This window comes from Myxocyprinus asiaticus, chromosome 26 (genome assembly GCF_019703515.2).
Source record: "Myxocyprinus asiaticus isolate MX2 ecotype Aquarium Trade chromosome 26, UBuf_Myxa_2, whole genome shotgun sequence".
Lineage (NCBI taxonomy): Eukaryota > Metazoa > Chordata > Actinopteri > Cypriniformes > Catostomidae > Myxocyprinus > Myxocyprinus asiaticus.
Genome location: NC_059369.1, coordinates 22,412,644 through 22,439,015, shown reverse-complemented (window position 1 = coordinate 22,439,015; position 26,372 = coordinate 22,412,644). Strand labels below are relative to the sequence as shown.

The 26,372-nt window shown below is 41.5% G+C and overlaps 1 protein-coding gene and 1 non-coding gene across 3 annotated transcripts in view; both read left to right on the top strand.

The window, feature by feature from the left end:
• The first annotated feature begins 6,179 nt into the window (after window positions 1-6,179).
• Window positions 6,180-6,251, top strand: trnaq-cug (transfer RNA glutamine (anticodon CUG)). The gene has a single exon. It is a non-coding gene; the product is annotated as a tRNA-Gln (tRNA).
• Window positions 6,252-25,963: 19,712 nt separating this feature from the next.
• The window catches only part of LOC127417227 (C-myc promoter-binding protein-like), a 54,619-nt gene continuing 54,210 nt past the window's right edge, over window positions 25,964-26,372 (top strand). For both annotated transcript variants that reach the window (XM_051657085.1, XM_051657084.1), the window contains exon 1: window positions 25,964-26,159. The gene's annotated coding sequence lies outside the window, so the exon portion shown is untranslated. The remainder of the gene's footprint in view (window positions 26,160-26,372) is intronic.

The following is a 26,372-nucleotide window of genomic DNA, read 5'->3' as shown; positions in this document are numbered from 1 at the left end:
TGGGGGAATGTAAACTCCGGTTATAATGACAGTGGTGAATTCCCATGGTAAATAAAAAGGTCTGCATCTAACAGTCACAAACTCCACCAGCGATGAGCAGTAGCTAGAAACTAGCATAGAGTTCTAGCACCATTCCGTGTTGATGTAAACACACAAGTCACCACTGCGAGTCTTACCGCACAGAGCTGCATTTCTGTCGGCACGAAACGAGGCGAGCTCGTCTAGCTGAATGGTGGCATCTGGACCTCTGTCACTGAGCCATGTCTCCGTGAAAACAAAGACACAGCAGTCTCTAAACTCACGCCGTATATTCTGCTGGAGTCGGATGTAGTCCAGTTTATTGTCCAGGGAGCAAACATTTGAGAGCAGGATAGAAGGGAGAGCCGGCCGGCTAGGGTTTGTTTTTAGCCTAGCATGGACCCCCGCTCTCTTGCCGCACTTCCGCTTCCTCGCACACCGCTTACGACGTCCCCTCCCCTGGCCACTGGCATCAGGCAACGCCAAGGACTGGAGGCCTGGTCTCTGCAGCAAGCTGAGGTCGCGTAGCTTCTCTTGCAGATCATCATGCATCTTGGTTGTTGCATGATTCTTGTATTTGAGCAGTGTCTGGTGATGGTAAACATGAACACCGGTTGCTCCGATGTCCATGTGCCATAAAAGTCGGGTTAAGAAACAAAAACTAGCACCTTTTTGGATCCGGAGCAGCCGCTGCGTGTTACTGCGCCGCCATCTTGGATTATCAAAAGAAGAATGACATATAGTGACTTTATAAAACAGGAATCATATTAGATGATCTTAGGAGCACAAACCATAAATGAATATTGCTACTCTCCCTTCTGGGATGGCTACAAATCCCTCCCCCGCCCACCATTTGGCAAATCGGACCACTCTTCCGTTCTACTTCTGCCCGCTTACAGGCAGAAACTGAAACAGAAAGCACCCGCCCTCAGAATGATCCAGTGCTGGTCAGACCAATCAGACTCTACGCTACAAGACTGTTTTGATCACGCAGACTGGGAGATGTTCCGGTCCGCCTGTGATGACGACATCATGCTTTACGCTAATAGCGTAACGTGTTTCATCAGAAAGTGCATAGAGGATGTTGTTCTGACCAAAACAATACGGATCTACCCCAACCAGAGACCTTGGATTAATAGCGATGTTCGTGCGGCACTTGATGAGTGGACCTCTGCTTTTAATTCCGGGAACACGGAAGAGCATAAACAAGCCAGTTATGCCCTCAGCAAAACTATCAGAGCAGCCAAATGCCAGTACAGGGACAAGATTGAGGGACAGTTCAACACCACCAACTCTAGAAGCATGTGGCAGGGAATTAACATCATCACGGACTACAAAGGGAATAAAAACTGCGCCGTGAACACTGCTGCCTCTCTCTCGGATGAGCTAAATATTTTTATGCTCGTTTCGAGGGAAATAACACTGCCCTCGTGGAGAGAGCTCTCGCCGCCGAAGCTACAGAGGTTAGTTCACTCTCCGTCTCTGTAGCGGATGTAACCCGATCCTTCCGACGGGTGAATATCCATAAAGCCGCGGGTCCAGATGGCATTCCGGGCCATGTTATCGGAGCGTGCGCTAACCAACTGGCTGGTGTTTTTACAGACATTTTCAACCTTTCCCTCTCCTGGTCTTTTTTCTGCACATGCTTCAAAACGTCCACCATTGTGCCTGTACCAAAGCAAACCAAAATCACTTGCTTAAATGACTGGCGTCCTGTTGCTCTGACCCCATCATCAGCAAATGCTTTGAGAGACTAATCAGAGATTATATCTGCTCTGTGCTGCCTCCCTCACTGGACCCATTGCAGTTTGCGTACCGCAACAACCGCTCCACTGATGATGCCATTGCATCTACACTACACACTGCTCTCTCCCACCTGGAAAAAAGGAACACTTATGTGAGAATGCTGTTTGTAGGCTACAGCTCAGCATTCAACACCATAGTGCCCTCCAAGCATGATGTGAAACTCCGGGCTCTGGGCTTAAACAGTTCACTGTGCAGCTGGATCCTGGACTTCCTGTCAAGCAGACGCCAGGTGGTTAGAATGGGCAGTAACATCTCCTCATCACTGACCCTCAACACTGGAGCCCCACAGGGCTGTGTTCTCAGCCCACCCCTGTATTCCCTGTACACACATGACTGTGTGGAAACACATAGCTCCAATGCCATCATTAAGTTTGCTGATGATACGACGGTGGTAGGTCTGATCACTGACAATGATGAAACAGCCTACAGAGACTAGGTGCACACTCTGACACGCTGGTGTCAGGAGCACAACCTCTCCCTCAATGTCAGCAAGACAAAGGAGCTTGTGGTGGACTTCAGGAAAAGAGAAAGAGAACACAGCCCCATCACCATCAATGGAGCACCAGTGGAGAGAGTCAGCAGCTTCAAGTTCCTCGGTGTCCACATCACTGAGGAACTCACATGGTCTGTCCACACTGAGGCCGTTGTGAAGAAGGCTCATCAGTGCCTCTTCTTCCTGAGACGGCTGAGGAAGTTTGGAATAAACTGCCACATCCTCACACGGTTCTACACCAGCACTGTAGAGAGCATCCTGACTGGCTGCATCTCCGCCTGGTATGGCAATAGCACCGCCCACAACCGCAAAGCCCTGCAAAGGGTGGTGCGAACTGCCAGACACATCATCGGAGGTGAGCTTCCCTCCCTCCCTCCAGGACATATATACCAGGCAGTGTGTGAAAAAAGCTCAGAGGATCATCAGAGACTCCAGCCACCCGAGCCATGGGCTGTTCTCACTGCTACCATCAGGCAGGCGGTATCGCAGCATCAGGACCCGCACCAGCCGACTTCATGACAGCTTTGTCCCCCAAGCAATCAGACTTTTGAATTCTTGATCTCTCACGATCAATATACATCAGCACTGCACTTTATTAATCTTATTATCTCACACTGGACTGTCATAAATTATATTCTCTCTTAACAACACACTGGCAACTGACTATCAGCCCACAGCCTGAATGTCAATACAGTACAATACAACCTACTGTACAATTGATATATACTATATATACTATTTTGTATTGTATAATGTGTATTCTATATTGTGTGTATTGTATAATGTACATTGTATGTTATTATTTGTATATTGTGTTGTGTGTAATTATGTGTATATTAGATTTTAAATTGTGTTGTGTAAATCTGATGTTTATTGTAAATTGGTATATGTCTCATGACTGCTATGTTGCTCGAAACTGCACCCAAGAATTTCACACACTATTACACTTGTGTATATGGTTGTGTGACAATAAATGTGATTTGATTTGATTTGATTTAATACCCTATATTACACTGTGTACAAGATTTGCTATGCCAATAATTTGGTTTCACATTATGTTAATGTATTTTTTTTAAAGTAGTTGTAAGGTAATATTTATTAGGATTTAGCATTTTAGCACTTTTATGTGAATGTTTTAGGAGGTACTATTGCGGGGTCCCTTTCTAAAATACACTATCATGTTCTGACAGTGATAATTTACACATTAGTTACTGCCATATTTTTCAGATGTTTCCCCTGTGTACTGCCCATCAACTTTGAGCACTTGACTTACCTGCTCCAAAACTCAGTGTTTTAAGCTCCAATACAGGACACCTTTTAAAATGTGTAATATGAGATTATTTTTCTGTTATGTCAGATATCTTTTAAGTTACAATGTCATGTCTTGAAATGAAAGTGCAATACAAAATTTTAATAAACCATAACATTGTCTTTGGGTTGACTTAAAAATGAAAATTGTCATTTACTCACCCTCATGTTTTTTTAAAACCTGAACTATTAGTTTCTTCTGTGGAAACTGAAAATACATTGTAAAATGTAGATGCTGCTAATGAGGCTGAAATGAAGAGAGGCTGTCAGTCCCTATCATAATTCCTGACATCTACTTTTGTCGTTTGGGTTTGGATCAACATGAATGAGTATAAATGGATGACTCATCTCATTTGACAATATTTTTTGTAATTTAGTTGACAAATCTTTTATTCAGTTATATCAAGGCATTTTAAGGTAAATAGGCTTTAAAGAGTGTCTGTTGTAATGGTAGCAGCCCCCAGAATAAATTTATATAATTCAATTAAATAATAATTGAACAAATAAATTCAGGAGCCAGACAGGTTTAGGACTGTCACCAAGTGTAATTTGACCCTGGATAGCTCTAAGCCACCTGTTACACTATGTTAAAATGAACACAGTTTTGTTTGAACTCAAAGAATACACACACAAAAAAGGACACAGAAGGAGTCACAAACAAGGGTATGGAGTAGGTTAGCAAACCTAGGTGATCACCTGGCACTTCAGACACTTGTATCCAACTTAACTCCGCTACAGAGCACTTCAGCAGGTCAGCAATCCTCTGCTACTCACACCACTCTGTTTTAAACATTGATTCAATGGTTAGATCGTTTGGTCCATTCTTTGTTTGGATCTGCCATGTAACATTAAGAGTAAAGGTTTTGATGACAAATTTCAGTCAAGAAACTTAGTTAAAATTAAAATAGCAGACTCATACAGTCAGTCAGGTTAGCTATAAAGCTAATGATCAGGTAACTCTACAAATGGGAAATTTTCAGCTGTCGACATTTAACAAGACACTACACATTTATAACTGAGAGAAAATGAAAAACCTTAAATCACAGTATTCCTCTGATGGTGTCCACTTTTTTTGGTTTTCTCCCCTTTTTTCTCCCCAATTTGGAATGCCCAGTTCCCAAATCACTCTAGGTCCTTGTGGTGGCATGCTGAATCACCTCAATCCAGGTGGCAGAGGATGAATCTCAGTTGGCTCTGCGTCTGAGACCATCAATCCACACACCTTGTCATGTGGCTTGTTGAGCACGTTACCACGGAGACATAGCACCTGTGGAAGCTTCACAATATTCTCCATAGCATCCACACACAACTCACCACGCGCCCCACTGAGGGCAAACCACATTATAGTGACCACGAGGAGGTTACCCCATGTGACTCTACCCTCCCTAGCAACCGGGCCAATTTGGTTGCTTAGGAGACCTGGCTGGAGTCACTCAGCATGCCCTGGATTCAAACTCATGACTCCAGGGGTGGTAGTCAGCGTCTTTACTCGCTTAGCTACCCAGGCCCCCAATGTCCACTTCTTTAAAAGTTTGCAGCCTTGGAGCTTATCTGTATGTGCTTGATTCCATGCTCATGAGAGCTCTGTGACTCTGGTCCTGCCCTGATAGTAAAATGAAGCATGATTGTTTGAAGATAGAACGTGCTATGATTGGTCCGAATAATGTGGCTGTTATCTGATTGGCTTGAGTAGATGATGGGTGGAGTTCACCTATTTGTAGATTTGTGTGCACATCTTGACACTAGATTTGCTTCAAAATCAACAAATGTGTATAGCGATCCGCAAATGCACAGGAAGCGATCCACAGATAAATGCACGCGATTCACAGATGAATGCTGGACAGAGTTGTGTTTGTGAGTTAAAAATAGATTTTTCAATTTGATTTGCAAATCTCATTTTATTTATTTGTGAATTCACTTTATATTTGTGAAACTCCTAACATATATTTATAAATCTCATTCTTTTTTATTTGTGAATTCATTTAATTTTTTGTGAAACTCCTTACATTTATTTGTGGATCTCATTCAATTTATTTGTGAACCAACTTTTTATTTGTAAATCTCTTTCCATGAAACAAAAATAACCCTATATTTCATTACTTTATTAATAACAATGATAGTACTATTACTACTACTACTACTACTACTACTACTACTACTACTACTAATAATAATAATGTTGTTGTTGTTGTTGTTAATTGTGTTTCGTGTGAAACAATGGGCATCGAAGGCACAAATCATGGATACGTTGTTGGACTTTTGTGGACATTTTGAGTTTTGTAGGACATAAAACATTGCAAGGGAGTGTGTCTATAAATGTGTCAATATATTATGTAATGATTTTGTGTACATTTTAAGTATTATGGGCTGGATGTGTGCTTTGTACTTTAGAGATTTATTTTGAAATTAGGCTTCAAATAGTGCGGTGTTATGTTTGTCACACTTCCTTGCAATAAAGGTTTGGGTAAATAAATCGAACAAACAACAAGGAAACCACAGTTGTTGACATAATTAAAAATGAAGTACCGTGGTTACTTTTACAGATGTGTAGAATGGTTCCATGGTGTAATGGTTAGCACTCTGGACTCTGAATCCAGCGATCCGAGTTCAAATCTCGGTGGAACCTAAATTATTGTCAGCTTCCATTGGACAAAATTCATAACAGGTTTCCTGACATTTCAGCGTTAGACAAATGGAATATTAAATGTATTTATTTGAGAGGGTTTCATTATTAGCTCAAAATCGTGACCGTATCACCGTATCTCTTATAACCCACTCGCTTATTAAATATTTGCCAAAAGAAAAAAATTTTCACGCCATTCTTTTACTACTGTCTCTCACCTTTCTCCGTACTTATACTTCTCTGAGCAATTTTAAACTTTGTATTGCAGCACTTCTGTCCCAAAGAAACCAAAAATCACAGGACTTAATGACTACAGACCTGTCGCCCTGACGTCTGTGGTCACGAAATCATTTGAGAGACTGGTGTTGGCCCACCTGAAGAACATCACTGGACCCTTTCTAGATCCCCTTCAATTTGCTTATCCATCTCATGAACAGTTAAATTGCCCCACTGAGCAATAACTATGTGCAATACACAGTTTAGTCTTTCTTATATTTATCCAACACATCCAACCTCTTCTGCCATTTCATTCCTCTGGAAAAAAAAAACAAAAAAAAACAACAAAAAAAAATTGCACTGCACATAACAGATTTGTATTTGCACTGTACTTAACAGATTGTATTAGATTTACACTACCCATGTGTATGTATGTATGTATGTGTGTGTCTGTACGTATGTGTATAATTATTATTATTATTATTATTATTATTTAATTATTATTATTATCTATGTCTTGCTGCTGTTTTTGTATTGTTGTACACTGGAAGCTCCTGTAACCAAGACAAATTCCTTGTATGTGTAAACATACTTGGCAATCAAGCTGATTCTGATTCTGATTCTGATTCTCATGTTATTGCCTCCTTATGACGAATCGCTTTGTTGTATTACTAATTTGTAAGTTACTTTGGATAAAAGCGTCTGCTAAATGAATAAATGAAATGAAGATTACATGGTCAGAAATCTGCTTATACTTTACCTGTGGAAGACAAATTTTCCTATTAAAAAAGGACATTCTATTAAGCGCATTATCACATAAAATGCTTATTAATAGATTTAAACGAATGGGCTATTTCTGTAAATTGCATATGACCACAAGGGTGCAGTATTGAGCGGAAATTGGCTCACAGAGAAAGTCCTAAGAGGTCTTGTTGGTAATCTTAAAATGCACAGAATCAGTAACTACGTTTCCATCCAAGGATTTTTTGCGAAAAAAGTTTTAGCGCATCAAAATAAAAGCTGATGAAAACGCAAATTATCGCACATTTTACAAGTGTCGACATAATATTTGTCCGTTATACTCTAGCCCATAAACTCTATGTCGATACATCAAACGTCGCGAAAAACTGGTTTGTAAACACTTTTTGTCGAGAAAATTGGCATCAACGCAAAAATGTAGTGTCACTTGATAGAATTTACCCCAATCGTTATAGCCTGTGTTAATCATGACGACAAGGCCAGTTTATTGTACGCTACGTGATTTTGGATTGATATGAACGGCATAAACATCCGATCACTGCAAACATGACACTTCCAGGAGTGCCAACACAAATATCTCATATCAAGACATGCACATTGACAAGTGCACGGAGAACAAATGAATAGTCACTCTTTGCGATTAATTTAATCGCGGTAGCCATCTGTTTGTTTATTAGTTGCTTTTCCACACCATTCAAAAATAATAGACGGCAGTCACGGAATTAGCCCACAATACAAAAAACATATTTCTGTGCACAAAGATGTTTTCAATTAAAAATAAATACACAATAATAGGAGAAAAGCTTCAGTGTGCTTGTTCGGAACACTAACAGCCCAATTCTATTAAATTATTGTTTAGCTTACTTTTGAAATAATGCTGGCAAAATTCCCTGTATTCAATTAAATACATTACCAAACGAAAAACGCATTAATTTAAAAAATAAATAAATTACCAAACGAAATTTGTTTTATTTTTAAACCTATATATGCCTTTTCTTTACACAAACTTAAATTAGCCTTACCCTGTTCTGTAGACGAATAAAGTCGGCTGAATGACATTTTCTACACTTCAAGAATATAAACTATCAGAACTATTTGTCCAATGCTGAGTTCACTTTCAGAAAACGAGTTTTTGAACATTTTAAAAAAATTAAATATTTTAAATCTAACCCTCTTTACCTCGGATCGCATTTGCTGAGCTTCTTCAGAAAATATAAATTGCATTATGACGCTAAAATTAATTTTAGATGATAAAATTCAGTTCGGTTCAGTTGGTCGTTAAAAGTTGTGGGACAAATATACGGGACATTATGCAGTTAAGATGGCGATGTATCATATATGTAAACACTGATATTACACTGCATAAGTGTTCTTTAATAGTTGTGCACACAGCATATACACATGGATGGATGGTCCTTATACTAAGACCGAAAATGTCCCCACTACTTAGGCTGCCAGCTTGAACAGGGCCATGACGATTTGCTTTCGGGTCGGAACCAGTGGCAACCTTCAATAGGCGCAACATCAGAACCAATATTACAGTCTTATCAGAAGAGCAACTTCTCCCTTTTGATTGCAATTCCTCGTCTTCTAACTGCATTTATTTGTGACATTAACAGTTAGCTGGTTAATTTCAATTAAATGTCTCAATACTCTCCTCATTTTACCAAAACTTCGGAGGAAAAAAATTAGGGAAATCTGGGAAGCGAATTCGCGATAAACACACATTTCTGTATGGAAACGGCTTAAGGGCAGATTTCTGTTGCGATAAACCAAAACGTATACAACAAAGTGTTTTTGCATGACGTCATCACGCACACCATTTTTATCGATAAAAGGCCATTTGAATGGAAACAGGCAGAAGATGGCAAATTTCGCAAAAAAAATGTTTGCCCATTTTCACCTTGTCGATAACAAAATAGCGCGAAAAGTGGCTGGAAACTAGGCTAGTGATTGCATGATTGCAAAACATGGCGCTGTCCGACAACCCTATCTTTGAATTCACATTAAGGGTGCGTTCACACTTGTAGTTCGGTTCTCTTGGTTCTCTTGGTCCAGACCAAAAAAGAAAATGATACATTTAGTCCTAGTTCGCTTAGCGTTCACACTGGCATTTTTAACACCGAACCTAACCATACAACACAAAAGGCATAAGGATAAGTTCACAAACTGATTGGACAGTTTTTATGACCTATATTTTGCGACGAACTTTCGAACATCCAAAACAATGCTGGCTGCTGGGCTAAATGCGCTGGTTATATTTATATATGTATATATGGTGGTATTTTACAGAAGCCCTGAACCGCAAGGTGGAAAAAAAAAATAACTGTGAAATTTATTTTTTATTATTATTATTTATTTATTTATTTTTTTGTCTCAGTTCCTTTCTGAGCCTAAGTCTTAAATTTTTTTCTCTCTTCCAATTTTTTTTTTTTTTTTTTTTTTTGGTTTTCTCTCTTCCAATTTTGTTTTAACTTGCGCACTTGCAAACTCAATGTAGAGAAAGGCGGGGCAGGGGGTGGGCGCAAAGGAGTCATTTTATAGGTTGGTGCCTAGCCAATGAAATCGGACTTCTTTTGTACACGATGTCAGCACCATACACAAATAAATAGTCAGGACACCCGCGGCCTTAACATTACCAGATGTACCCCTAACACTTCAAAAGGACAGACATAATAATAATTTCCCCATGTTTCCCGTTTTCCTCAATACATTCCTTCGCTTCCGCCATGTAACACTGAGCAAACGACATAGATGGTTTAGAAAGACCAGCAATTTCAAACAAAAAATAACTCCAGTTGTTACACGACAACGAATGCCATATCAAACATATGTAACCTGATTTTATCTTGATTAAGGTTTGCAAACCCTTAAATAAATAATAAATGTATTATTCAGCTATATAGCAACAGTGAAAACATTATAAGCATAATATTACGTTTACTGATAGTGGCACCTGGTGGCAAAGGTTGGCACCGCATGCGTATGCTTGAGGTCAGTATTAGGCAAATGACTTCCTGTTTTTTGTCCGTTTAGTCATCTTTGGTTCATGTTGCGTTCATATATCAATCGAACCGCACCAGAGTTCGTTTGGAAGCGGATCGAGACCCACTATTCAGGCGGTCTCAGTCCGCTTGTTTGGTGCGCACCAAGGTTCGGATGGCAGCGTCCACACTTGTTCAGATGATCCGCACTAACAGAGCAATCGCACCAGAGTTCGTTTTAATCGAACCAAACATGCCAAATGTGAACACACCATCAAATACAGCTGTACCTTATGATAAATAGACAACAAGTCTATGGCTGGCATTGGTGATGGAAAAGTCCCAATGAGTCACACTGAGTAAGAACTTATAAATGAAGATGCAGACTCCTGTCATATTTAATATAAAGGTATTTAATTCAGGCTGAGCGGATAGTTTGGAAATCACAGAATATTTTAAACAGTCTTAAGCACCAAAAGTATTTACATATTCAGTAATTATGCTTCATGAATGTAACACATTCCACAGTCATCTTGGTTGCACAATCTTAGCAAACAAATAACATAAGTCTGAAAGCTGTGACTCATAACCATATTCATTTCCTGACAATTTTGTTGCAGAAATGAGGAAGCGGGGTTCAGGTAATGTCACACTTCTTTATTCACTCACAATATCGTCTGTATAGTTCCCTATCTGTCACTCACTCGACGTTGGTGTTGATGTAGTGACACTAGGGGTCATTCTTGGGAGCCCGAGACACCTCTGGTCTTTGATAAAAGGCCAATTGAAAATTGGCTAGTGGTATTTGCATGCCACGCCCCGGACATACGGGTATAAAAGGAGCTGGTATGCAACCACTCATTCAGATTTTCTCTTCGGCGCCGAACGGTAATTCTCATTGAGCTGAATACTACTGTTCATTCACCTCTGCTGGATCTGACAGCGCATTTCAGCGGCTTCTTCCCCCCTCTGCACTGGTGCACTGCAGAGAACGCCCCTGGGCGCTTCGGCAGAAAAACTAGAGAGTATATTTTCTGAAAGAGCATTTTTCCCCTCTAAAAGAGTATATATTTCTCTAAAAGAGCGCACCCACGGAACGTCTTTTTAAAGACACGTCTTTTTAAAGATGCTTTTCCGATTGTGTGTTATTCCTGGTTGTGCTCGTTATATCTCGCCTTCTAACGGTCACGATCACTGTCTTTCGTGTCTGGGCACTGCTCACGCGGAGACAGCGTACGTTGATGGTCATGTTCTCATTGCGAGAATATGTCCATGGCAACGTTGCGGTGCGGCTCGCCTTCGTAAGAAAGTGAGCCACCCCAGAGGCTCCCGCCACGGGTATGAGGCCAGCACGGCTAGCACTGGGGGCGATTTGGGGACCCCAATGGGACCGCCTCCGCCGGGTATCCCCCCGCGGACTTCCCATTCCCCAGCACGCTCGTCTGCCCCGATCGGGCTTCCGGGTGAGTCCGCCGGCTCATCTCACGGCGAGTTCGACCTCTTATTCGGAGCCCGCGAAAGTGATGAGCTCTCGAGCGCAGCATCGGAGAGCGGGCTCGTCCAGTCGGAAGCCTCAGCTGGGCTCCTCCCTTCGGGGTCGATTGCCCAGTCACAGGCTGATGCGGAGATGACGACATGCTTTCCCGGGCAGCCGCAAGCGTCGGTTAGAGTGGATTTCACCGCTCTTCCCTGAACCCTCGCTGCTTGGTGATTGGTTTCTGGGCTCGCAGTGCCGCTCAAAGCCACACCCCGCCCCCGTTCCTTTCTTCCCGGAAGTGCATGAAGCGCTGACAAGGTCGCGGCATTTTTTACTGCCCGGTCCCGATCTTTTCAGCTTCCCCGCCCTCACTACCCTCGATGGTGGGGTGGCCAAGGGCTATTCGGCAATCCCCCAGTGGATAAAGGCACTCGCGGTGCACCTATGCCCACAGAGCGCCGCCACCTCGGCTGTCCCCTTCCACCTTGAAGGTGTACATTGCTGCCATAGCAGCACACCAACGACGCAACCGGTGGAACCGGTTTCGTCCCAGGTAGTGGCACGCAACACAAGCGGATAAGCCCGGGATAGCCGGCCGGGTGTATCGCTCGCACATAGCGCCTTCCACCTCCTTTTGAGCTGAAGACATGCGCCGTTAATTCCCAGTAGTGTTCACAAAATTTGTTCCCTGGTTGACTTCCTCCGAGCCCTGTGGCAGTCGAATTCTCGGAGAGACTCACTGCCGGCCCAGTACACGCACTAACTAAGAGCCTGGTTCTGGGGTAGGTGCTCCGCATGTGGCGGTTCCCTGTAAGGCTAACCCCATGCGATCTATATCTTCCGCTAATTCGTTTCCCTGCTGGAAAACTGCGTCTTCCTTGGGCAGAGTCCCTCTGCCTCAGTCTCCATGTTGTAGTAACTCCTCCCCCATTGGGCAGGATATTCCTTGAAGGCTCTCCACATGGTTGGAAAGACCATGTGATGTATTCTTCCACTTAAATATCCCCCCCTCTCTTGGGGCGAGGTGTGGTCCCCTTGGGAGGGACACCCCCCGACTAGACCTGACAGCCCAGTCGGATAATCCCCCTTCTTTTTTAAGGAGTGGAAAAAGAGAAGGGGAAAAGAGGCCACGACTGGGTTAAGCCTGTCTCTGTCTTTGGGTAGTCGACTTGTCCCCAAAAAGGGCCGTTCAACACTCAGAACTGTGTTGGGAGAGGTTACGTGTCGACCTGGTGTGCTGGCTATGAGGCACACAGCAAGTCTGCCCACCACACACCGCCAGATCACGTAACACAGTTCAGCCTTGTGGCTTTTTGTATAGGGACCCCTGGTGTCACTACATCGACACCAACGTCGAGTGAGTGACAGATAGGGAACATCATGGTTACTGGTGTAACCTCCGTTCCCTGATGGAGGGAATGAGACGTTGGTCCCTCCTGCCACAATGCTGAACTACCCGCTGAAATGGCCGGACCTTATATCGGCTCCTCAGCGTAAATCCTGAATGAGTGGTTGCATACCAGCTCCTTTTATACCCATATGTCCGGGGGAGTGGCATGCAAATACCACTCGCCAATTTTCATTGGCCTTTTATCAAAGACCAGAGGTGTCTCGGGCTCCCAAGAGTGACCCCTAGTGTCACTACATTGACACCAACGTCTCGTTCCCTCCATCAGGGAACGGAAGTTACACCAGTAACCATGACGTTTTTTAAACACACTCGAACACACTTGTGCTGCTTCAGCTGTGTAGCACTCTCTTACTCCCTGGGCTCTGGTGTGGGCTCCTCTTATCGCTCATCCTGAATGACTGCAACAAGAAACAGCTCTTACACTTAATTATCAACCAGGGATGAATCCTTACTGCTTCCCCTCTCCCTGGACGGACGCTCAACCACGCCCTTGCCACACACACCCACCGCCCAACTCAGGCCAGGGACTGCCCACTTAATGGCCAAACATTCCTTCTCTACGGTGCAGTACTTATAGTCACTCTCAAAGAGAGCTTCCGACTAATGTACAACACTGGCCGTTCCTCCTCCTTTATGCAACGCTCCTCCGCCAGCAGCTACTTCCGGCAGGCATCACGGAGCTGTTTGGAAAACGCAAATGGGTGGCCGTGCTCGCTCAGTGTCAGTGAGCGGAAGTGCTGTCATTGTTGCTCAGGGCTGCGGCCAATCCATTGCATGATGGCTTTCTTCAAGTCCTCATACACCAGGAGGTTCGCTGCAGGCAGGTGTTGGGCCGTGAGTTGGGCTTCCCTGGACAACAGTGGCAGGAGGCGGGCCATGCACTGTGACTTCGGCCATTTCCAGATCTCCACAGTCCACTAAAATAATTCAAGGAACGCCTCCAGTTCATCCTGTGGGCCCATTTTCAGAAGGGTGACTAGAGCCATGGAGATTGCTGGGTCCGGGGTCTCAGCTGGGCCTTCCCCCTGGTGTAGCAAGCTCCGGAATGCCTGCCAGTCCTCCGCTTGAGCTCAGAGAATCTCCTGGAACTGTTGATCTTGCTCCTGACGTAGCTCAAGCATGGCCTTGTGTTGTGCCTGATGTATGCTGGTGAGGGTTTGAATTACTTCGGCCAGCGGCAAGGACTCCATGACAGCGCACTAGCTTCCTCAGATTCCTGGGTTTCGGTACCACTATAACAAGTCTGGATGTTGCAGAAATGAGGAAGCGGGGTTCAGGTAACGTCACACTTCTTTATTCACTCACAATATAGTCTGTATAGTTTTTTAAACACACTTGAACACACTTGTGCTGCTTCAGCTGTGTAGCACTCTCTCTCCCTGGGCTCTGGCGTGGGCTCCTCTTATTGCTTGTCGCGAATTACTGCAACAAGAAACAGCGGTTAGACTTAATTATCACCCAGGGATGAATCCTTGCCACTTCCCCTTTCCCTGGACGGACGCTCAACCATGCCCTCTCCACAAAGTCCTGAATGTAATGCGAAACGCACACAGTAACACTCTGCTCATTCCCGCCGAATACGCCAGGATTGTAGACAAATACGTTTCGGTGTTGTGCTTTCTCAAAAAACAGAAATGTGCTCGCTGCTCATGACATGCACATTCGCAGGTCACTCATCCTCACCGGAACGCCGTGATGGTAGATAGATGTGTTTCTGCTTTGTGTTCTCATAAGAAACAGAAATGTGCTCGCTGCTCCTGAGGCGCATATTCACACGTTACTCATCCTTGTCGGGAACGCCGGGATGGTAGATAGATGTGTTTCTGCTTTGTGTTCTCATAAGAAACAGAAATGCGCTTGCTGATCGTGATGCACATTCGCACGTTATTCATCCTTGCCAGGAACGCCGGGATGGTAGACAAATGTGTTGGACCCATTTTATATTAGCCTTAACTACTATGTACTTAACCATTTGATACAATGTACTTATTATGTACATACATGTTGTTGCATTGTAATTATATTTAAAGTACTTGCATTTAATTACACTTGTATTTACTCTGTTAACTTTACCCCTAACCCAACTCTTACCCCAAAACCTAACTCTAACCCCTAATCCTAACCCTACTTTTACTCCTAAACCTACCCATACCTCAACCTCAGTAGTAGAACATGTGGGAATTTTGCAGAACCACATGTATTTACACAGTAAATACATAGTCTTGATTGTATTTAATGTTAGTACATTGTAGTTAAGGCCAACTTATATAAAGTGTGACCAATGTGTTTGTGTTGTGTTCTCACAAGAAACAGAAATGCGCTCGCTGCCTGTGACGTGCGCGTTCACACGCGGCTCATTCCAGCCGGGTGCGCCGTTATGGTAGACAGATGTGTTTCTGTGTTGTGTTCTCACAAGAAACACGAATGCATTTGCTGCCCATGATGCGCACATTCGCACGCTGCTCATCCCCACTGGGTACGCCGGGATGATAGACAAACAAGTTTTTTTTTTTTTTTCATATAAGCAGTGTTCTCACGCAATAGAGAAAGCTCTTGTTGCTTCTGCTCGCGCTGCACCTGCTCAAGACACGTGCGCATTTACACGCTCTCCCCACTGGAGTTCGCTGGGAGTTTGCATATAATGTTGTTCCTGTGTGATGGTTTTCATATAAACAATGCTCCCACAAAAACACACGCTGTTTGCTTCACCTCCCCACCGGTGTTCGCTGGGAGGCTTCACGCATACTGTTTCTGTGTATTGTATTCACATAAACTATGTGGCATGAATCAGAAATGTACTTATCGCACCTATTTGAGAAGCACACATTTACACGCTGCTCATTCCCCGCTGTGGGTTGCCGGGATGATGTTCAAATGTGTTTCTGTGTATTGTCTACACATACACAGTGTTCACACACAAAAGAGAAGGTGTTTGAATGTGCAAGACACATGCACAATTACACATTGCTCTTTCCCCGGTGGAGTTTGCTGGGATGATACACAAAATGTCACTCCCCACACAATGATCAACTGCTTCCCTATGGCGAGTGGTGCTCTGTCTCCTTTAGTGAGCAAATCAATAAGTCCGCTGTCGGGCCCTCACGGGCATGTCAAATCGGGTGCTAAAACAATAGAACACGGCTAAACGATTCAGTTCGTATGCCAACCACCTTGCTTCAATGGGGTTCTGCCATCTGTGGACCCATTACAGGATGCGCTGGTATTACGTGCAGAAATTCACAATCTGTCCTAGACTACGACACCACAGTGGGTTTTACAGCCATTATTTTCTCATTCCAAAGAAAGGCGGCAGGCTCCGGCCCATTCTAGATCTGAGATGCTTGAATCATGCACTCACGAAGCGTCCATTCAAAACGTTAACTCAAAAACAGGTCTTCTCGCACATCTGTCCACAGGGCTGGTTGGCGTCAATAGACCTAAAGGACGCATACTTTCATGAATCAATTGTGTCGTGTCACAGGCGGTTTTTGAGATTCACGTTCGAGGGAACTGTGTATCAATTCAAAATCCTTCCTTTCGGTCTGTCTCTGGCTCCCCGCACATTCATGAAATGTATCGATGTGGCATTCACCCCACTGAAATTGAACGGTGTGCTTTTGTCGAATTACCTCGATGATTGGCTGCTACTAGCCCAATCAGAGGCTTTGTTGAGTGAACAGAGACTTGTTGCTTTGCCATCTAAAAAGCCTGGGTCGTAATGTCAGCTGGGCGAAAAGCACACTTTCCCCATGTCAACAAATCTCTTTTTAGGGGTTCCACTCGACTCTGTGAGCATGCGTAGGCATGAGCGAATGCATTCAGGCCATTCTTCAGTGTCTGTCTCGGTTCAAACTGGGAAAAATACTTCAACTGAAGGCTTTTCAGAAAATACTAGGTTTTATACCAGCAGCATCCACCAACATCTGTTTCATGCGTTGCTGCAACGCAATAATGTTACATGATTCCTCTCCAGTATTGGCTTAAACGACATGTACCACATTAAGCCTGGCACCACAGGTGCATACACATTGGGGTAACTCGCCACTGTCTGGATGCTTTAGCATCTTGGACAGCTTCAGCCTTCTATCAGCAAGGTGTTATGCTGGGTCAAATTTTCAGACGGAAAGTGGTGACCACAGACACGTCCAACACGGGTTGGGGCGCGGTGTGTGATAGATGCCCGGCTTTCGGCACCTGGACAGGTGCGAAGTGGGCGTGGCACGTCAACCACCTAGAACTACTGCCTGTCTTTCTAGCCTTGAAGGCTTTCCATTCCAAAATTAGGAATCACCATGTTCTGATTAATTCGAACAACATGACAGTAGTGGCGTACATACAGTAAATCACCAGGGTGGAATCCAATTGGCAAAAAGGATGAGAACGCCTCCAATGGAGCGAGCATCATCTCCTCTCCCTATGAGCAACAAATGGCCTGTGAAACGCAAATATTTGGTTCCCCAGAATGCCGCCTCCATTCTGTCATTAGCAAAGTCCGAGAGGGCAAGGAAATGGTTCTGTTGATTGTGCTGAAATGGTCCAATCAGTCCTAGTTTCCAGAGATGATAGAGGTATTGGACGGCTCTCCTCTCTCAAGCGCAAGGCACGTTTTGGCATCCCCAGAGTTGTGGAACCTGTGTGTGTGGCCTCTGAATGGAGCAGATCAAACCAGCAATTAGACGCTGGTCTTACCCCATCAATGCTTAAGGTTCATTTTCATTCTCTCACTGGATTGTTGATTCGATCACCCTCGTTTACGAATCACAGGGTGTGAATTGCCCTATTGGCACAAAAGTGCATTTAACTAGTGGCATGGCCTCTTCATGGGCATGGACAAATGGTGTGTCCTTCCAAGACACATGTCTGGCAGCAGGCTGGTCTTTGCAAAACACATTTGCAAGGTTTTACAACCTGGACATGGCATCTATCTCTTCATAAGTCCTATCTATTTAGAGCGCTTTTTATATATCCAACGGGTATGCCAAAACCCTCTGTTATGGGTATGCAACCAGTTATAATTAATACAGCCACCAATATGTAAGCTGTGGTTATAATACCCCCACTGAAATCTCAATAAAACCTACTTTTCCAACCAGGGTTGCAAAAGGGTTAAAATCACACTGTGTGATCTATATAGATTCCCAGAATATATTAGCCCCCATCTGGTACTACCCATGAGGGGTTTTTCATTATATACAGGTGCATCTCAATAAATTAGAATGTCGTGGAAAAGTGCATTTATTTCAGTAATTCAACTCAAATTGTGAAACTCGTGTATTAAATAAATTCAATGCACACAGACTGAAGTAGTTTAAGTCTTTGGTTCTTTTAATTGTGATGATTTTGGCTCACATTTAACAAAAACCCACCAATTCACTATCTCAAAAAATTAGAATATTTTGACATGCCAATCAGCTAATCAACTCAAAACACCTGCAAAGGTTTCCTGAGCCTTCAAAATGGTCTCTCAGTTTGGTTCACTAGGCTACAAAATCATGGGGAAGACTGAGGGTAAGCCACAAACATTCATTGCCAAAGAAGCTGGCTGTTCACAGAGTGCTGTATCCAAGCATGTTAACAGAAAGTTGAGTGGAAGGAAAAAGTGTTGAAGAAAAAGATGCACAACCAACCGAGAGAACCGCAGCCTTATGATTGTCCAGCAAAATCGATTCAAGAATTTGGGTGAACTTCACAAGGAATGGACTGAGGCTGGGGTCAAGGCATCAAGAGCCACCACACACAGACATGTCAAGGAATTTGGCTACAGTTGTCGTATTCCTCTTGTTAAGCCACTCCTGAACCACAGACAACGTCAGAGGCGTCTTACCTGGGCTAAGGAGAAGAAGAACTGGACTGTTGCCCAGTGTTCCAAAGTCCTCTTTTCAGATGAGAGCAAGTTTTGTATTTCATTTGGAAACCAAGGTCCTAGAGTCTGGAGGAAGGGTGGAGAAGCTCATAGCCCAAGTTGCTTGAAGTCCAGTGTTAAGTTTCCACAGTCTGTGATGATTTGGGGTGCAATGTCATCTGCTGGTGTTGGTCCATTGTGTTTTTTGAAAACCAAAGTCACTGCACCCGTTTACCAAGAAATTTTAGAGCACTTAATGCTTCCTTCTGCTGACCAGCTTTTTAAAGATGCTGATTTCATTTTCCAGCAGGATTTGGCACCTGCCCACACTGCCAAAAGCACCAAAAGTTGGTTAAATGACCATGGTGTTGGTGTGCTTGACTGGCCAGCAAACTCACCAGACCTGATCCCCATAGAGAATCTATGGGGTATTGTCAAGAGGAAAATGAGAAACAAGAGACCAAAAAAGGCAGATGAGCTGAAGGCCACTGTCAAAGAAACCTGGGCTTCCATACCACCTCAGCAGTGCCACAAACTGATCACCTCCATGCCATGCCAAATTGAGGCAGTAATTAAAGCAAAAAGAGCCCCTACCAAGTATTGAGTACATATACAGTAAATGAACATACTTTCCAGAAGGCCAACAATTCACTAAAAATGTTTTTTTAATTGGTCTTATGATGTATTCTAATTTTTTGAGATAGTGAATTGGTGGGTTTTTGTTAAATGTGAGCCAAAATCATCACAATTAAAAGAACCAAAGACTTAAACTACTTCAGTCTGTGTGCACTGAATTTATTTAATACACGAGATTCACAATTTGAGTTGAATTACTGAAATAAATGCACTTTTCCACGACATTCTAATTGATTGAGATGCACCTGTATATATATATATATATATATATATATATATATATATATATATATATATATATATATATATACACTTAAGGTATATCTACATGTCATCGGCCTGCAGCCCTGTGAATCTTTATACATGTCTTTTTTTAAGTGTTTTACCACTGGGGGTGTGACGTCATGTAGTGCAGCGGGATGGGATTCTGTTTCCCATAGCAATGTTGAAGTGAACTGAATCGAAAGGGAACGTCTCCAATTACGCATGTAACCTCGTTTCCCTGAGATGAAGGGAACGAGACATTGCAAAAGCTGGCTGCACTACTACTTCAGTGATTTGAGGAAAGAGGAATGCCCTCTGTCCCTCAGTCAGATAATCTGAAATAATGATGCTTGAGCGCCTGCTTATATACACCTGATGTGTGCCTAAAGGGGCAGGGCTCAGACATCATTGCCAATCAGAAGATTGCCGTTATTGTACAAGGGTTTCACTTAGGTTGTCGAGGAAAGTACTTTCCCATAGCAATGTCTCGTTCCCTTCATCTCAGGGACCTGAGGTTACATGCGTAACCGGAGACGATAATTATTGGCATGCTATTCTCTTCTGGAAATACCGGAGATGCTTACTCTTGCTATTTATTACAATGCGTTTTAGATATTTTTGGCAGTAACTTAATCAACTCATTAATTTTCAGCTAAGTCCTCACTGATAACACACAATACTGTGATGAATTGCAAAATGTTGGTCACATTTCTTATATTGTTTGTAAAAACTTAGTAAAAACTCAAATCTCCTCACTTCAAAAATGATTACTTTTCACATCAGACTGTATCACAAGGAATTACCTTTGTTTGAACATTCATGTTCATTTCTGATGGATATTGTGAATAATGTGTTAATATGACCCAAATTTTTGATTAATACAGACATAGGCCAGCTGTCTTATTCAGATTTCTAGAAACCAGAATATTAGCATAATCTATAATGGCAATCAGATTAATGCCTTTGCATGACGCTTCCATAATCGAAATATGACCAAATACTGATTAAATGGATAGTTCACCCAAAAATAAAAAAATGTGTCATCATTTACAAACCCTGATGATGTTCCAAACTCATATGACTTCCTTTATGTCATGGAACACAAAAGGAGATGTTAAAGGGATAGTTCACCCCAAAATGAAAATTCTCTCATCATTTACTCACCCTCATGCCTTCCCAGATGTGTTTGACTTTCTTTCTTCTGCAGAACAAAAATGAAGATTTTAAGAATATTTCAGCTTTGTAGGTCCATACAATGCAAGTGAGTGGGTGCTAAAATTTTGATGCTCCAAAAAGTACATAAAGTCATCCTAACATCATAACTCCAGTGTTTTAATCCATATCTTCAGAAGTTATATGATAGGTGTGGGTGAGAAACAGGTAAAAAAAAAAAAAAAAAAGAAAAAGAAAGAAAAAAAAAGAGAGAGAAATTCTCTTCCCTGCCCAGTAGGGGGTGATATGCATGAAGAATGTGAATCGCCAAAAACACAAGAAGAAGAATGTGAAAGTTAAAGTGGAGATTGACTGAGCAGAGAGGAGAATTTATAGTAAAAAATGACTTAAATGTTGGTCTGTTTCTCACCCACACCTATCATATCACTTCTGAAGATATGGGCTAAAACACTGGAATACTTCTATGCTGCCTTTATGTGATATTTGGAGCTTCAAAATTTTGGCACCCGTTCACTTGCATTGTATGGACTTACCAGTGTTATTTAATGAAAACTAACTAAAATCATTTTTGCTAACTAAAATAAATATAAAAACTTCAATTATTGGGAAAAAAAAAAAACAGAAGCTAAACTAAAATACTTTTTCATAAATCCAAAACTAACTAAAATAAAATAATTAAAAAAAAAAAGATCTCATTCATTTTAGTTTTACACAATCATGGGGAAGACTGCTGATCTGACAGTTGTCCAGAAGACAATCATTGACACCCTTCATAAGGAGGGTAAGCCACAAACATTCATTGCCAAAGAAGCTGGCTGTTCACAGAGTGCTGTATCCAAGCATGTTAACAGAAAGTTGAGTGGAAGGAAAAAGTGTTGAAGAAAAAGATGCACAACCAACCGAGAGAACCGCAGCCTTATGATTGTCCAGCAAAATCGATTCAAGAATTTGGGTGAACTTCACAAGGAATTGACTGAGACTGGGGTCAAGGCATCAAGAGCCACCACACACAGACATGTCAAGAAATTTGGCTACAGTTGTCGTATTCCTCTTGTTAAGCCACTCCTGAACCACAGACAACATCAGAGGCGTCTTACCTGGGCTAAGGAGAAGAAGAACTGGACTGTTGCCCGGTGTTCCAAAGTCCTCTTCTCAGATGAGAGCAAGTTTTGTATTTCATTTGGAAACCAAGGTCCTAGAGTCTGGAGGAAGGGTGGAGAAGCTCATAGCCCAAGTTGCTTGAAGTCCAGTGTTAAGTTTCCACAGTCTGTGATGATTTGGGTTGCAATGTCATCTGCTGGTGTTGGTCCATTGTGTTCTTTGAAAACCAAAGTCATTGCACCCGTTTACCAAGAAATTTTGGAGCACTTCATGCTTCCTTCTGCTGACCAGCTTTTTAAAGATGCTGATTTCATTTTCCAGCAGGATTTGGCACCTGCCCACACTGCCAAAAGCACCAAAAGTTGGTTAAATGACCATGGTGTTGGTGTGCTTGACTGGCCAGCAAACTCACCAGACCTGAACCCCATAGAGAATCTATGGGGTATTGTCAAGAGGAAAATGAGAAACAAGAGACCAAAAAATGCAGATGAGCTGAAGGCCACTGTCAAAGAAACCTGGGCTTCCATACCACCTCAGCAGTGCCACAAACTGATCACCTCCATGCCACGCCGAATTGAGGCAGTAATTAAAGCAAAAGGAGCTCCTACCAAGTATTGAGTACATATACAGTAAATGAACATACTTTCCAGAAGGCCAACAATTCACTAAAAATGTTTTTTTTATTGGTCTTATGATGTATTCTAATTTTTTGAGATAGTGAATTGGTGGGTTTTTGTTAAATGTGAGCCAAAATCATCACAATTAAAAGAACCAAAGACTTAAACTTCTTCAGTCTGTGTGCATTGAATTTATTTAATACACGAGTTTCACAATTTGAGTTGAATTACTGAAATAAATGAACTTTTCCACGACATTCTAATTTATTGAGATGCACCTGTATATGACTTTTTCTGCTGAACACAAATGAATATTTTAGAAGACTATTTCAGCTCTGTAGGTCCACACAATGCAAGTCAACAGGGTCCAAAACCTTGAAGCTCCAAAAATCACATAAAGACAGCACAAAAGTAATCCATAAGTGGTTTAATCCATGTCTTCTGAAGTGATCTAATCTGTTTTGGGTGAGAACAGATCAAAAAATCACATTCAATTTGCACACATTTACAATCCACATTAAACATGAAAATACCACTAGATAGAGATAACACAAAACTGCATCACTAAAACTAACATCATTAAAAAATTTTAATGATGTTAGACTACACCAGTAAACACTCAGCTTTGGCAGCCATAAAAAATACTTAAACTAAAACTAACTAAACTGAAACTACAAAACACTGAGAAAATGAAAACTAAACTAAAATTAACAGACAAACTGTGAAAACAAATGAAAACTAAACTAAATTGTAATGACAAATTGAATATAAAACAGAAATAAAAACTAAATTATAAATCCAAAACTATAATAACACTGGGACATACAGAGGTGAGAAATTCTTCTAAAAATCTTCATTTGAGTTCAGAAGATGAAAGAAAGTCATACACTACTGGGATGGCATAAGGGTGAGTAAGTGAAGAGAGAATTTTCATTTTTGGGTGAACACTCCCTTTAAGTAGAATGTTCGCCTATGTACCCACCTTTTATTGTTAGGAAAATGTGGCATGTAAAGGAATGATGAATGAGAACATTCTGAGTAAAATCTCCTTTTCTGTCCAATGGAAAAGACAGTCATATGAGTTTGGAACAACATGAGGGTGAGTAAATGATGACAGAATTTTCCTTTTTGTGTGAACTATCCTTATAAATATCTGAATATTCAATGTAAAGACTCTCCCAATCAAAGAAGTGGAATGAAAATGCTAAATGCCTGTTCAGAGTCATGGTCAGAAACTGTAGTTTAAACTCCAGGGCAGACTGACTCCATGATGATGCTCACAAGACAAGCAATGAAGTTTTACATACCTAGCTTTTTCCAAGTTGGCAGCTAACTAGGTCTGTTGTGTTAAACTGCCATCTGGGTGGCCAATGACCTTTGGAATCGCAGAAAGACAGAAACACTAGGGCCTGGACGACATCCTAATCCTTCTGATGTTTATGGGTTTGCAGAGCCAGCTGGGTGGCCAACCAGCATCCACTTAAGCTGTTTGTTTGTTTTATTATTTATTTAGGGTTGCAGGTGAAGAAACCTGAAGCACTTTGAAGACTGGTCCTTAGCAGTTGTACTCTCTTGGGGCCTTTGCAGCATCTTTTGATGTCTGAACCTTCTAAACAAACACACACACACTGGCAGCACATTAATCCACATAGAAGTTTCCCATATTAGGATTCCATATGTCTCTGTCATTTAGTAATGTAACATATGGCAAAATACATATCACTTTTTTTTTTTTAATAAAACTTGTTCAAAAGTCTCCAACTTCTGAAAATGATATAGTATGTCTGTGGTTACACATGCACATTTTATTTTTCTCCTGAAGTCCACTGTCATCTCCACTGTTTTGAGCATGTTCAGCTCAAGGTTGTCTTGACCACACCAGACAGCCAGCTGATCAACCTCACGTCTGTATATGTAGTAAATATAGCAGAAAGGATTAAGTAGTTAGTTTAAGTGTGAACTTGAAATTATTATGTAAATTCTATATTTAAACATGTACAAATTGATGCACTAGCTTATAAGCCAATGTTATTTATGATTGTTTGTTATCTTTACAATGTGTCATCATTTATCAATCCTAAAGCACAAAATGTGTCATATTATATCCTAATTTGAGTAAATTTCACAGGTTAATAAAATAAGTACATTTTACTTAATTTTTCAAAGCTGGTGTTTCCCAGCATGCAGTGAGCTTGAAAGGTTTCAATGTTTGCATGTTTACACCATGTATTTACACCATTTATATTGTTGATTTTGTTTTTACATTTGGTAACTTCTTGTTTTTTGAAATCTGAAGTTCATTTTCTACATACAATTACCCGTTCATGATAAAAATAAATATCTGTTCCATATATAATGTGGTACATGATTCAGTTTAAAGAAAGTTCAGTATGAGAAATGTTCTAATAAAATGTAAATTGTAGCTTTACTAAGTTTATTTAAGTACCATGTATTTGTAAATAAATGTCACTGTATTAACTGAAATGTTTAAGTTAAATGTACTTACTCACTTTAATCAATATTATGCCATGAAGTAGATATTACTTATTTTTATGCCATTAAACTTTACTTAGAAAACACTGTGCAAAAACTTGCTAAATAAAAATTAAGTAGCCTAATCTTACAATTCATTACAAATAATTTTTTTTTTTTTTTCAGTGTGAGAGAGCATTTACTGATTTGTGCAGGGTCAATGTAATTGTAATAATGGTAGCAAATTGAATTTGTTTTACACAATAATAACTCGGAATTCTTAAAAAAAAAAATATATATATATATATATATATATATCTGTCATCACTCACCCTTATGTTGACTTTCTTCCATTGAACAAAAAAGTTGTTAGGCAGTATATTAGTCTCAGTAACCATTTACTTTCATAAAAAAAAAATAAATAAAAAAAAATCCATACAATGACAGTAAATGGTGACTGAGGCAGTCATTCTGGTGAACATCATAGGCTTCATGTGCTTGTTATTTATTAAGGACTGTATATTTAAATCAAGATACCAAGTCCTACACAATTCAATAGTAAATGTCAGTTCGATCACATTCTTCCAATAACATTCAGGACCACAGATTTGATATGGACTGTCGGGGCGTCCCCACATTAAATCACCGACAGTCCCCGGAATGCTCAAATGACGTGACAATTTACTGGCAGTCACGTGCCCGGGAGGCACGTTTTAATAAGCGCTTGCGCGAGGCCGAGCGCATCTCTAAAAGCGTACAGAGAAGATGTGCACAGCCCTCTCTGATCGTGCATTTGTTGTATAGAGAATTATTATTACTAAACGCGATGGAGAAGTAATTCATCTGTCTGATGAAAATGGATGAGAATACGTAGGCCCTTCATCTGCGATTAATAATAAGAATAACGGTGCGAGTGTCAATGAGCGTGTCCTCTGCATCGTCGTCGTCCTGCTGAAACAGTGAGTGTGAATTGCTCATACCTATTTAATTGTAACGTTTGGTGAACGGACCTTTGTTTAGCTTCTATCATAAATACAAACGTACATATGCCTGATAAAAAAAACGATTCAGCCAATATTAAAGATTGGCATCCGATGGAGCGCCTGCTGTCATCACGCGACGATAATTGTGCGCTTGTTTTGATTCTGCTATGTATTTACACACCATGTGAT